The sequence below is a fragment of the Dendrobates tinctorius genome, unplaced genomic scaffold (genome assembly GCF_039654945.1).
Source record: "Dendrobates tinctorius isolate UK_male_01 unplaced genomic scaffold, ASM3965494v1 ptg000032l, whole genome shotgun sequence".
NCBI classification, from domain to species: Eukaryota; Metazoa; Chordata; class Amphibia; order Anura; family Dendrobatidae; genus Dendrobates; species Dendrobates tinctorius.
The window spans coordinates 43365100-43379878 of record NW_027361700.1 but is presented as its reverse complement, the minus strand read 5'-3'; the positions used below and the strand labels follow the sequence as shown (position 1 = coordinate 43379878).

Genomic DNA, 14779 nt, shown 5'->3' with positions numbered 1-14779 from the left:
TTTTAGGGTATGTTACCACAGTGGTGCGGTCTTGCTTCAGCTGCATGCACATTTTTGCAGCTTACATATGATTTGTAGTTCCCATTCACAGCACTATAAGGCTCACATTAGTGTTATGGTTTTCTCGTTCGCCTTATTGGGGGACACAGAGACCTTGGGTGTATGCTGCTGCCACTAGGAGGCTGACACTATGCACAAAAAAAGATAGCTCCTCCTCCGCAGTGTACACCCCACCGACCGGCAGAGAATTCCTCAGTTTAGCTTAGTGTCAGTAGGAGGTGGACACGGGTCTTTTATTAGACCCATATCTACCTCGTCGTGCGTCGTTCCTTTTCAGGTTCTACGGAGGGATACAGAGTGAAAAGTCACATCTGTACTCCCACATGGAGTCTGCAAGTACGGCGTGTACTGCCACCCCGTATCCTTGCAGTTCTCCGCGGCAGGACCAGCCAGACGGACGCCGACACCAAGACGTGCCAGCGACTCCAGGGGTCCTTGTCGCCAGTCTCCCTCCCACTCGCCTACCAGAGCCTGTCGGTTGGATGAGACGCAAGACTTCTTCAGACAGGTAACGGATCGTGGATGGGTGAGAATTAGGCCCCGGCTTCATATTTATTTACCTGGCTGCCCATTCCCGACGGTCACCTCTTCAATGGTCACAGGGGTAGGCGCTGCGGTCGCTCGCAGTCGCCACAAGGCTATAGGCAGCTCAATGTTGCTGGGCATCCCCCCCCTTCCCTCCCCCCTTTCTGGGTACAGGGAGCACAGGGTTTTTTCCCATTGGGAGCGACTTGCGACTGCGGCGTCCCACTTTTTCGGACCTCCGCGCCGACCCCCTGCTGACAGGCGGCCGCCGCAACTAATTTAGGCCCCGGCTTCAGTTCGGGCCTACCGCTGCGTCGCGGCCGCGCCCCCCGCCCCTTTCTTCTAAGCGGGCTTCTCTCCCGCTCTTCCCAGGCCCTCCCACCGCCTGTCCTTCACCTGCCCAGCCTGTTATTGGCTAGAGGGCGGTGAATCGTTAACCCTGCGTGGTGCTCCGCCCTCCCTCCTCTCCTAAGGCGCGCTTTTTCTCAGGACGGCGCCATTTTCCCAGCCTGTTAGCCGGGCACCAGCTCCTCGCTGGACAGCATCTTCTCCAGCTGTTTTTTTCAGGAGGTCTGTCGGCCGGATTTCGCTCTGACCTGCATCCACTGACAGGTCGCAGAGCATCGCTTCTGGGGACACCGGACCGTGAGTAGCTCTGCACTGCAGACTGACCCTTCTCCGCCCTCTGTCCCCCAACCTTCCGGCATTACCTCAGCTTTTCACTATGTCTAAGTCTGATCGTACCCGCTCTACCACCCCCCCCTGCACTTTAGTCAAGTACTTTGCATGTTCTTCGTGCAATCGCAAACTTCCCTCAGGCCAGTCCACTCCCCTCTGCCTGGATTGTAGCAATCCAATTCAGCCTGACGCCGTCCAGGAGCCATCTGCGGCCCCAGGTGAGAGTGAGCCCCCCATGCCTGGCTGGGCCTCCTCGCTATCTCAATCAGTGGCAGACCTCACCAGGGTGTCTCAGTCCCTGGTGGCCGTTCTTGATAAGTTGCCCCTGGACTCTTCAGCAGGGCCAAGCAGGTCCCAAATTGTTCCATCTGAATCAGCCAGCGGTAGTCGCAAAAGACCCAGGCAAGATTCCCAGCCGGAATCCTCTCCTAGTCCCATCTCACCGCATAGCCCTTCTCACCAGTCTCCCTCTCGGGCCTCCTCTCCCGAGTCAGGGGAAGCGCTTTCGGACAGGTCATCTGAGGGGATTTTAGAGCTGGATTCAGACCAGGATGCAAGCATGAAGGTCACAGTGCAGGACCTCATTGCTGCGATCCATCATACCTTCGATATTGCTGACTCCCCTGCGAAATCCTCAGATCAGGAGGTTTCGTTCAGACGGGCAGAAACTCCCTCCAGGGTTTTTCCTTTCCATTCCCAGTTTGGGAAAATTTTTACCAAGGAAAGAGAGGATCCGACCAGACGCTTTCAAAGAGGAAAACGTCTCGGCATACTCTACCCATTTGCTAAGGAGCTCACGGACAACTGGTCGGCCTCTCCCTCGGTCGATCCGCCCGTGTCCAGGCTATCCAATAACACGGTTCTCCCGCTTTCAGGCGTGGCGTCCCTAAAGGATTCTAATGACAGGATTATAGAATCCCTGGCGAAGTCTGCCTTTGAAGCGGCTTCAGCGGCGGTGTGTCCAATCTTTGCTTCATCCTGGACAGCAAAGACCATAGCCACGTGGGCAGACGACCTTCGGCAGGGCATCTTAGATAAGGCGCAACCGGAGCATTTGGCCAATCTCGCCAATCAGATCTCCCATGCTGGGGACTATCTTCTCTCCGCTTCCTTGGATGCTGCATCCTGTGCAGTTCAGGCGTCAAGCAACGTTATTGCAATTCGACGTACACTTTGGCTAAAGGCATGGCAAGCGGACTTGTCTTCTAAAAAGTCCCTCACTAACCTGACTTTTCAGGGGGTGCGCCTCTTTGGGTCCCAATTGGACCAGATTATTAAGGACGCCACCGGAGGCACGAGTTCACTCCTCCCTCAGTCCAAGCCTCGCAGACCCCCACTAAGGCATCAGTTTCGACCCTTTCGGACTTTCCGCCGTTTCAATACGGCGGACAACTCCTCCAGCCAACAGAGACCGCAGGCTCGCCAGGAGAGAAGGAAAGTTTCCTTCAGACCCACTCCTTCCTGGCGACCCCACTCCTCCCAGGGCAGACCGTCCAGATCTAGATCTGGACGGTCTACTTCAGCATGACTATCATCGGGCACGCGAGGGGCCTTTCCAATTGGGAGATCGACTTCTTTCCTTCAGGGACGTTTGGCTGGCCGCCGTGGAGGACGCCTGGGTCAGGGAGGTCGTATCCTCAGGATACAAGATAGAGTTCGTCTCTCTCCCACGGGATCGTTTCTTCGAATCCCGGCCTCCAAAGGATCCAGCCTTGATCCCGGGGTTCTCTACAGCTATCGCCGCTCTCCTCAGTTCCGGGGTGATTGTGCCCGTTCCCGAATCGGAGCGCTTCACAGGGTTCTACTCGAACCTGTTTGTAGTGCCGAAAAAAGACGGCGCAGTTCGACCCATCTTGGATCTCAAGCTGCTCAACAAGAGGGTCCGCCTTCGCCACTTCCGCATGGAGTCGCTTCGCTCGGTCATCGCCTCCATGGAGGAGCAGGAATTCATGTGCTCAATAGACATCCAAGATGCCTATTTACATGTTCCAATTTTCTCCGGACATCAGAAGTTCCTGCGCTTTGCGATTCGACAGCACCACTACCAGTTTGTCGCACTGCCCTTCGGTCTTGCCACCGCTCCCAGAGTCTTCACGAAGATCATGGCTGCGTTGATGGCTTTGTTGAGAGTCAGAGGCCTCGTTCTTTTCCCGTACCTAGACGATATTCTGATCAAGGCTCCCTCATTCCAACAGGCTCACCAAAGTTTGTCAATCGTCCTGGACACTCTTTCCAATTTCGGGTGGATCGTCAACAGGAAAAAGTCCTGTCTGGTTCCTACCCAACGCCTGGTCTTTCTAGGTCTTCTGTTCGACACTCGTCGGTCAAGGGTCTTTCTCCCACAAGAAAAGATTCTCTCTCTGCAGCAGGAAGTACGATCGCTGCAGACCTTGCGATTCCCATCCCTCCGTACAGCCATGAGGGTCCTGGGAAAGATGGTCGCGGCGATAGAGGCAGTTCCCTTTGCCCAATTTCACGCCAGGCCTCTCCAGCAGGCCATTCTGTCGAAGTGGAACAGGTCGCCTCGGTCCCTGGATCGCCCTGTCCATCTTTCTTACCGGATCAAGCGGTCTCTCAACTGGTGGTTGTCGTCACCTCTCATTCTATCGGGTCGATCCTTCCTTCCCATTCACTGGCAGATAGTAACCACAGATGCCAGTCTCCTCGGTTGGGGTGCTGTGTTCCGCAACCACACTGTTCAGGGTCGATGGTCGGATCTGGAATCAGCGCTACCGATCAACGTTCTGGAGATTCGAGCGATCCATCTTGCTCTGGTCCACTGGGAAAGGCTCCTCAAGGGACTGCCGGTACGGATTCAGACAGACAACGCCACAGCGGTGGCATATGTCAACCGCCAAGGGGGAACACGGAGTGTTTCAGCCCTGGCGGAGGTGTCCAAGATTCTTCGTTGGGCGGAGATTTCCGTCCCGACAATTTCCGCGGTTCACATTCGCGGCGTAGACAACTGGGCCGCCGATTTTCTCAGCCGCGAGGGTCTCGCGGCGGGAGAATGGTCCCTACATCAGGAAGTGTTTCATCTGCTCTGCCTTCGGTGGGGAACCCCGGATGTAGACCTCATGGCGTCTCGCCTCAACAGGAAAGTCCCACAACTCGTGTCCAGGTCTCGGGACCCTCTGGCAGTGGGCGCCGACGCCCTGGCCGTTCCTTGGTCCCAGTTCGAACTTCCCTACCTGTTCCCTCCTCTGCCTCTTCTTCCCAAGCTGTTGAAGAAGATCAAGGCAGAAGGACTTCCGGTCATTCTCATCGCCCCGAATTGGCCCAGAAGGTCTTGGTTCGCGGACATTGTCAACCTTCTCGCGGACGCCCCCTGGAAGCTTCCAGACAGAACAGATCTGCTGTCTCGGGGTCTGATTTGCCACCCCAATTCTCGGCCGCTCAATTTAACGGCGTGGCTGTTGAGACCGAGGTTCTGAAACGAGCAGGATTTTCCGACCACGTAATTCAGACCATGATCCGAGCCAGAAAGCCATCATCTTCCAAGATTTACTACCGTACTTGGAAGGCCTATTTCACTTGGTGTGAGACCAATGACGTCGCGCCCATGTCCTTTTCGCTCCCTTCAGTCCTAGCGTTTCTTCAGGCAGGATTGGATGCGGGGCTTGCCCTCAGTTCCCTGAAGGGTCAAGTTTCGGCGCTGTCCATTCTGTTTCAGAAAACGTTGGCTTCCCGTCCTCAGGTTAAGACTTTTCTTCAGGGCGTGGCTCACACTGTCCCGCCGTACCGGGTGCCCGTGGATCCATGGGATCTTAATCTGGTTCTTGAGGTTCTGCAAGGTCCGCCCTTTGAACCCCTCAGGGATATTTCCCTTTCTCTCCTTTCTTGGAAGGTAGCCTTTCTGGTGGCCATCACCTCCGTCCGGCGCCTGTCGGAATTGGCAGCTCTTTCGTGCCGCTCTCCCTTTCTGGTTCTCCACCAGGATAAGGTAGTTCTGCGGCCTCCGCCCTCGTTCCTTCCGAAGGTGGTGTCCTCGTTTCACCTCAACGAGGATATCGTGCTCCCGTCCTTTTGTCCGAATCCAACTCATCCCCGAGAGCGGTCCTTGAACAAGCTGGACCTGGTTAGGGCGGTAAGAGTCTATCTGTCTAGGACGACTTCCTTGCGAAAGACAGAGTCTCTTTTCATTATCCCTGATGGAGCGCGGAAAGGTCACCCGGCGTCAAAAGCCACCATTGCTCGCTGGATCAGATCGGCTATCCTGGAAGCCTACCGTGTTAAGCGTCGCGGAGCCCCTCCGGGTATCAGGGCCCACTCTACTCGAGCAGTGGGTGCCTCCTGGGCGGTGCGCCACAGAGCTTCCGCACTGCAGCTTTGCAAAGCTGCAACATGGTCATCGGTTCACACGTTTGTGAAATTCTACAGAGTCCACACCTACGCTTCGGCGGACGCCAGCCTAGGTAGACGGATTCTGTAGGCCGCGGTGGTGAGTCCGTTGGCCTGATGGAAGTTTGTTTCCCACCCCAGGGACTGCTTTGGGACGTCCCAAGGTCTCTGTGTCCCCCAATAAGGCGAACGAGAAAACAGGATTTTTGGGTTGCTTACCGTAAAATCTGTTTCTCGGAGCCTTCATTGGGGGACACAGCACCCTCCCATGTTTTACAGCTCCTGTTCTTACTTTGGTTGAATGGTTACAGTTGAGTTGTTTATGTTGTCAACCTATTCTGTTACTTCTCCTACTGCTTTCTCACTAACTGAGGAATTCTCTGCCGGTCGGTGGGGTGTACACTGCGGAGGAGGAGCTATCTTTTTTTGTGCATAGTGTCAGCCTCCTAGTGGCAGCAGCATACACCCAAGGTCTCTGTGTCCCCCAATGAAGGCTCCGAGAAACAGATTTTACGGTAAGCAACCCAAAAATCCTGTTTTCGCTCACATTGAAGCTGTGCCTATCAAGATGAATTCTCGCTGACCCTATTGGCTTACAATAGGATTTTTCGGTTTTCCACTGTTGCAATATCTTTATTGGAAAGGCTATGCTATTCCCGATGTCAAAACCCATTATGGATCCCTGAAAATGCCAATATGGTCAGATGTCTAATTGTACTGTTGCAGTAGAAATACTGCCTATATAGGACTTTAGTCAATGCATCTATCAGATGAAGGATGCAGATCGTTTTCCTACAATATAATAGGACACCCCTAATACCCCATATGCGTAATAGACTGGTGTGCATTGCCTTGTAACGCTTAATGCTGCCCTGCCTGACCCATCTGGAATATTCATGGCCTGAATGTAACTTAATACTTCTATTATATATTTAAAGCTTTCGTCTTTTACACAGGCCTCACAGGGTTAGGTTACCTGGTGTCTGCAGACATAAAGGGTTGCCAGCTGGAAGACAGTTATGGGAGCTTGTGTAGGTGAAGATTTCGATTCCTAACGAGCACCTGAGCTTCTCACATTTTGCAAAAAGCCTATACATATGAGGTCACGTACCAAGTTAATAATGGTGTAACAATGACTTAACGTGTCTACATGATAAAATGGCGCTACATTAAAGGGGGTTTTTCGTGGAAAAATAGTAAGGTATTTAACTTGCTGATGTAGTTCTAATAGGTCAGGTACCCCCATCTCTGGGAAGCCACTCCATGCCATGTGTTGGTCGCCTTACTTCTGATTCTCTGCTTGGCACAGTTTGGCGTTTCCTATGATGGCACCGTATTGGTGTGTGGGAACCTCCTTACTTTCATAGCCAAGCCAGCCCCCTTCACTCACAACTATCTCACTAAGACTAGTTTCACATTTGCGGATGGAGGAGCTGCGGACTTCCTCCGGTCAGCTCTGCCCCCTGCCGCGCCTCCTCTGTTCAGCTCAGCCTATGGCCGCATACTTCTGCATGTGGCCTGCATACCTATCTTTAGCATTGGGTATGCAGGTTGTGCGGACATATGCGGATGCCTCCGCATGTGTCGTTTTGACGATGCGGCAAACAAAACAAATTCCAACATGCTGCATTTGGCGCAGGTCGCCACATTGTCAAAACGACGCATGCGGAGGCATCTGCATACAGTTGCACGGCCTGCATACCCAGTGCTAAAGATAGGGTACGCAGGCCGCATGCAGATGTATGCGGCCGTAGGCGGAGCTGTCCGCAGGAGGTACGGCAGTGGGCGGAGCTTCACTGAGGAAGTCCACAGCACCTCTGTCTGCAAATGTGAAACTAGCCTAAGGGTGAGCAGAGCAAGCTGTGACTGCATGCACAACTGGCAGTAACACAGTACAGGACATTTAATCACGTGATGCCTGTTGAAAGCAATAGATAGGCACCTAAAACATGGTTGTGTGGTCCTTCAGAGTTCTAGCCACCTTTTTGACCTGCTCTCATATTAACTTCTGCGTTAGCGCTTTGGCTTGATAGGATAGATGGATACAAACAAGACAACACAGCAGCATTCTGTAAATGCTAAGATATATGCAGACACTGAATGCATAAGATCCGAACTGCATTATTGCAAAATAGAATGTACTTGCAAAAATGAAGGTTCTTGGAGCATAAATTGGCTAATTCATGTGTGCCCATCAACCATGGAAAGTTGACCTTTCCTAGATGGGTACCTAATATATATCAAACATGCGTATCCTGGGCTATAACCCTACATTTAAATGGGCAGGTAGCATCCAACACTAATTAAAGGCTGATGGGAGGAGTGCACAGTCAGAAAGGGAGGCAGTCACAACCTCCAATAGTAAACTATAAAAAACTGACCACTATCTGCCAATTTAAATGTATGCTTATAGTCTTGGAGAGACAGGTATGATAAATATTAGGTTAGGTACCCGTCAAAGAAAGATCACATTGCCCTGGTTGATGGGCACACATGAATTAGCCAATTTATGTGCTAAGAACCTTCATTTTTGTAAGTACATTTTATTTAGAAATAATGTAGTTCAGATCACGTATTCTGTGTTGGTATACACCTTGTCAGTTACGGATGCTGTTTGTATATTGTATATTCACACTAGCTTTATTCTGTATGGAGGTGCTGATCAGTTTTTTTGTAACTGGATTCTGAGAACAGGAGTGCCAGGTCCTCTTTTCCAGAGGGTGGAGTTCCCATTAGTGACCTGTTGCTTTACATTGAAGTGAATGATTTGACAATACTATATTCCTGGGACCAGAAGCCTCCTGGAGTCGGGCACAACCTGATCGCAATTTTATAAAATGTCTTGTGGGTGAGACACGAAAAAATGTTTTCAGAGCCAAACAAAAGAGGATGTATGATAAAAGCACAGAGCTTTTTTTTTTTTTTTTTTTTTTTTACAAACGGCACATATAGGACCAGACACTTAAAAACAAGTATAAAGAGCGCGTAAGCTCTAGTGATGCTCACCTAGTACATGCCCTATCACAGACACCCTTTCATTCCATTCACAGGACCCCCTGAAAATATATAGGCATTTAATACAAGTATATACAAAGCAAAGTAATTGCAGCAAGTGAAAAATCTAAACCAATTTGCTGACAGATCCATACCAAGGAGTCTTGAGTTATGGAGGGAAACGGGTGACTTTCCCCACCCCCCAAGCGTTACATCCCCAGCAGGGGCTTATTCAGGAGAGGTCACTACTGGTGGAATAAAGTGCCCTTACCCCTCAACGCCTGGAGAACCAGTGGTTTGATTGTATTGCTTTGCTTTCATTTTTACATTCACTTTCTGTTGTTACTTTACCATGGTATACTTGTATATAGACTTCATGTGTCTGTGACAGGACACCTCAGTCCCCTGGGAATCTTTGGCGCTTATGTGCTCTTTTTTTAAGCCCTCCATACGCATATTGGCACCTGCCAATATCCAAGTTTTTCATCTGACTCTATTGTTATGGGGGTGCTGGACAAATGATTGAGTGGGGAGATGTTGATTTATATATGTCCTATTTTGGACGGCTGATTGCTTTTGTTCTTTTGGAGGTAAGGTGCATCCACACTTATCAGGAATGCTTGCCCAAATAAAGGCTCTGCTTATGGGAGAGATGGCTATCTGCCAAATCATTGTTCGTTCAGCAGTCGTATAAATTAAATTCCCCCCCCCCCCCAAAAAAATAAAAAAATAAATAAATAAAAACATGGAGTGTCTGGTCCTACATGTGCGGTTTTAGATTAAGCATATTTCTTTCTTTTTTTTATCTGGCGGTTGGTGAGGTGTACTCTTATCACACACCCTGTTCTTTGGCCGGCTTTCTATACATTAATGTGTGGCACTTGTATTGGCATTTCAGCTATTCGTGCTTAGCGTGTCATGACAATGCTGCGAGGAAGTGATTGAGATATGTTGGACAAGATCTTGGAAGCCTCAGCCCTTGGCATTGTCTGCATAATGAGGTGTGTGCATTTATGCTTTGAGGTGCTAAGTTTACATTTTGAAATGTTATAGTGCTGAATGGTGGAGGCATCAATTACTTATCGGCTGTATACACTTCTAATATACTTGCCAATAGAGCTGCATATTAACATCAGTAGCGCCCAAGCCCTTATGAATTGCGTAACGATCGGAGTTTGGTTCAGTACAAACACTGTGGTTTTGTCAGCAAGTTATACAGATGCTGAGATCCAGCCATATAACTGTGGTGTTCCAGCCTTGGGCATATAATATGAAGAGTTGTCCACTGATGACCCCCAGGCTGGCTTCATCTATCCATTTATGTCCGATCTAATGCGTGGCCGGGTTGTCTGTACTGCCTCTGAGTGGGTGGGGAAGCCTCCTTTTGTCATTATACTCAAGTAGACCATATGGACAGAAGTTGTCATTGTAAGACCACTCCTTTTAAAGGTGATCTATCTCCAGATTTCACAATACAAAACTTCACATATCAAATAGCTCTCTGACTGGATGATCCTGGTGTACTTACTTTGCTCATCTGTGTAAGAATGGCTGCACAATCTATTTTAAGTGTTTCTGCCTGAAAATAATTTTCTGGCTTTTATTTCATGATTATACAGTCATTCTGACATGGATTTTTAAGCACGCTGATCAGTGTGATCATTATTTGATGTGCATATACCGTTTGTTATCTGAAGTCTGGTGACAGATCTACATTAAGTAATCTGCTTTCTGAGGCTTGACTTTGTAGCAAGTTATCTTAGTGCTGTTTATCAGCCTTCGCCCAGTAATGATGACTGTCACTGTTGCCGGAGGTTGGTCTCCTGTGGGTGCAGCAGCTCATGACATCTGTCTTTTCCATCTTTCCATCATTCTGTGGCTTTCCTCTCTCCCCATCCTCTATGGTGAAGGACACAAGCTGTAGAAACCTCTTGCTATTCTTCCCTTCCTTCCCTGAAGAAGCATTGTCTTCCTGCTCGCCACCTCCCACCCCCTCACCTCGTGATCGCTGCCTAACCAACCGTGTTTCTTTTTTACAGCATAATACCCCAGGACTTGTTGTGGTGATGGTAAACTTAGCCGTGGTAATTGAAACTTTCTGTTCAGACTGACTACCTTTTTTGTCATCAGTGCACCAATGTTAGGCTTCCTCTCTTTCTGTTCTGTCGTAGCGTTCATATATTGCTTGGACCGTCCTTTCTTCCTCTGTCTTTCCATGCACATGTGTCTGGTCCTGTCCATTATAAGGGACATGTTGAAGGGGCGTTTTTTATTTTATTTTGTGTTTCCATTAAAATAAATAATTGCAGCCTGCCCTCCGCCCTTCCTGACCTTTCCTCTTCTTCCCTTTCCCTTCAGTTTTCTCAATGTTAGCTGGAGGCCTGTGGGAAATAAATTATAAGTGACTTTTTAGAAATTCTAACACTGTTCAATGTGGATTTTGATTATTTTAATTTTTTTGTTTGCGCCACACGATTGAATACTAGCATTTGCAATAAGTGGGTAATGATAAAATGCAGGTTGTGGCTCAGAACAGAGGCAAAGGACTAAAGGTGTTTGGAAAGCAGGCTTTAAAATTGAGGGGACAGCAAGGCTTCATTTTACACTAAGATAATGCATATAATGGAAATGTTCAACTTTCGTTTTTGTATGTATTTTATACATGAATGCGATAGCTTTATAAATATCTTTTATCATATTTCTCAAACCATTGTAGTTTAGAAGAATCTGCAAAATTTTAAACTATAGCCAAAACCTGTTCCCTTAAAATGTATGTTCCTGGACATTTATAGTATGATACAGAGCTAGACTACACATGTAAAAGACAGTTTAAATAAAATGGAAGGTGCAAAAAGTATCCCATGCTAAGCTCTTAGTAGCAGAGTTTTGAGAGCTCTGTCCGGTACCTGGCATCCAGCTAAAATGGATTTGAAGGAAGAAGACCTTTCTGCTGCCCTCACCTATGCAGAGTTGTTTTTTTTTTTTTTTTTTTGAGCATAATGGGAAATCTACACTGCAATTTGTTTTCTTTCAAAACTTGGCTGTAATAAAATGTCTACTCAACAGCAAAATATTCAGGATTGAGAGTCCTCAGTAGTTGATACCTTTTAATGGCTAACTGAAAAGATGGTAATACATTGCAAGCTTTCGGGACTACTCAGGTCTCTTCATCAGGCTAGACTAATACAAAATCTGAAGTCAACAGCAGTAACATTTCAATAGATTTTTTTTTTTTATTTATACAGAGCATGTCCACCAGTTGGTGCTACTCAATTGATTTTGAAACGGTGTTCCTTTTTCTTCTCTGCCCCTTAGTTCCAAAATCATGCCCCCAAAAGTAAAGGTACAAAGCTTCCCATCAAGCAATTGAGCATATACCTCAACTTCTCTGTGGGTGTGGCCGTGGTTTGATTGGCTAGCAATGGTAGAGGAGAAAAAGCAAACGCCCACAGAGAAATTTTTATGGTATACACCTAATTGGCTGAAGAGGGAAAATGTATATATTTTTGGGATTATAACTTAGGAATAGAGGCACAGAAGGGGAAAAAACCTGTTCCAGAATGGGTGTAAGTAACAGCACCAGTTGGAGATACTGTTATTGTTTAAGATGATAATGAATGGCCCTTTTTTAAGCTATCCTACATCAGAAATTTAGGACTGCCAAAAAGGCTACTTTCTGCTGACCACCTGCATTTTTGCAACAAATGTGGGAAAAACGAAGTTGATTTGCCTTGTTAAATATTTTTTTTTGTGGTTAAGTTCAAGTAGTGTTGTCGAAATCGTTCATGCTTAGCCACAGATACAGATTTGCATCCCATCCCGTTACTTTACACAGGCCCCATGTCCATCTTATAAAGTCTGATTTTTCTCTTCATTGTGCAGTGGAGCCTAGTAGCCTCTACTCTGCTGTTGCTTTATCAGTTTGAGAAGTGTGCTCAGTTTCTTCATGTCCAAAGTGTCCACTACTTCGACATGGGCACTGCTGTGGGAAGTCTGAGCCATGCCTCTCCATTGGTGTGGGATGGCCCAGTGCTGATGAGTGATGCTGTGTTCATCTCTGGCATGAGAAAGGCACAGCGCTTCCATGCGTTTGCAGTGACTATTTTGGACACGAAGAGAGTGGGCACCAGTCAATACATTATAATTACATAATATGGGGTGAGAAGGGTTACTTTTAGATGTAAAAAAAATGGACAAAAAAAGTTGAACATTTTCATTAAATTGTCTTTTTTTTTTTTTAATAAATTTTATCTCAAAAGGGTTATCTCATCAGGGATTTGTTTTAGATGCATCTGCTGGGGCGATCAGCTGACTTTGTCAGGTCGTGCTTTTGGCATCTGGCAAATGCGATTTTAATGTGGTAAGCCAGGCATTTTCCCTGTGAAAGTGTAATGCTATATTTACAATATTGTATCATTAAGAAGAATGATAATACAAATATTGGGACTACTCAAAAAGTCCATCAGATCTGGAGCCTCAAGCAAGAAAACGCCCTTTATGATATCCGTATACCTAATCAGACATATGGACCAAGGTTGTCCTCATGAGACAACCCTTTTATTATGGGAAGGTGGTGGGCTTAAGAGATTTGGCTATTATGGGTGTAAATGTGAGATGATAGGAAGCTTGCGATTTCCAGCTAAAAATGGTATTCCCCAAGAAACCATTTTCAGTCATGGCGCACTCTTCAGTCCTTTCCCTTATGGCGTGGCCACTGCTTTCTCTAAATTATACCATTGGGCTTATAGATTTATGTCTTGTAATATCTGCCGTCTGACTACAGCCTGTACGCCAAACTATCCGAGTGTAACCTTGAGAGCCAAGAGCTATGAGGCTCCCAACTACGAGAATGTATCAATGGTGCATGTCCCAAATCCTAACTGGCCACGTGTTATATGCTCATATGGTAATCGGTATGAGAAGAGTAAAGTCAACCCAAATTTTTTTTTTCACTGGGTGAAGTTTACTTTTTAACTGCGGTGGTCTCCCATCTGCTTCGTGTCCATATTTCTAAAATATTGAACTCCCTTTAAGTGCAGTTTGCCTACAAATGAGCAGCGCTGCAAGCTATCATGCCATATTAACAAAGCACAAATGCCATTAATTAAAGACAAACGCTTGGAGTAGCGAAATCTGTGGCATCTATCGGAGTAGTAAATCTGATTTTTGACCCTGAATCACTGTTAAGTTATGTTAGTATGACTGGTGCGAATGTCTTTAAATTTAATAAAATGCTATTTCAGGGAAGCCTCGAAGAAGCTTTAGCTCTTTCATTCACCTTGTCTATTTTGTGTCCCCCATGTGTAGGAAATAAACATACTGATTACATATAAAAAGGAAACAAGGCACTAAATAGCACCGTAAACCAAGGATAAATGGCAAGGAAGGGGTTACAGATATAATGCTCCCCCAATGGTGTGCAAATAACAGGTAACAACAGGGACACCAGCTCCTGCTCCAGAGCAGACCGATCAACCACCACCTCCATAGGGTACATCACACAAGGTAAAGTTGAAATGTGCACGTTGCTGGCAGAGAACATCTCAACTTTTTTTATTTTTTTTTTGTCAGTAAAACATGTTAAAAGTTTCAGCAAATTGCTTGATGAGGGCATGGGTCCAGTGCTGAACACACAGCCTGACTTTTAGCGACTTAAAACTATTTGGATAATGCCTTTAGCTTTTGGCCACAAATCAACTTTACCCTGTGGAATCGCATTGGGCACTGTCGTACAGGTGTCGGCTGTTGTATAAATTTTGCATAGCCAATGCATATTCTGTCCCTATATGATGCCGTTGGAAGTTTGACAATCCCCATTAGCCACTTGAGGCTGCCTCCAAGCCAGCAGACCAAGATTCTTCAGAAAGGCACAGCCAAGATTTACTAGTAAGTGGAGGGTTCCCCCATAAGTTATTTTAAAAAAAAAAGTGTTGGGGTACTCTCCTGAGTTGCCCTGTGGCTAGTCTTCCAGCTATATAATACAGCTAGTGAGTGGTATTAATACTCTGTCAACCCGCTTCAATCGCCCAAATTCTGATTACAGGTGTCTTGACTACCACACCCTCCCATACCTAGTGCTTAAGGGATGTCAAGGCTGACAGTCACTTTAAGGCTGTGTGCACACACAGCGTTTTTTTAGCTGTTTTTTTTTTTAGCGGATTTGCCAATAAATCCGCTATAA

The 14779-nt window shown here is 47.2% G+C and overlaps 1 protein-coding gene across 6 annotated transcripts in view; it reads left to right on the top strand.

Moving 5' to 3' along the window:
- GPATCH8 (G-patch domain containing 8) overlaps window positions 1–14779 on the top strand; it is a 69746-nt gene that overhangs the window by 40792 nt on the left and 14175 nt on the right. For 3 of the 6 annotated variants that reach the window (XM_073572845.1, XM_073572847.1, XM_073572844.1), the window contains one exon: window positions 10638–10682. The exons of the other annotated variants lie outside the window; for them this stretch is intronic. The gene's annotated coding sequence lies outside the window, so the exon portion shown is untranslated. The remainder of the gene's footprint in view (window positions 1–10637; window positions 10683–14779) is intronic. 6 annotated transcript variants of the gene reach the window in all.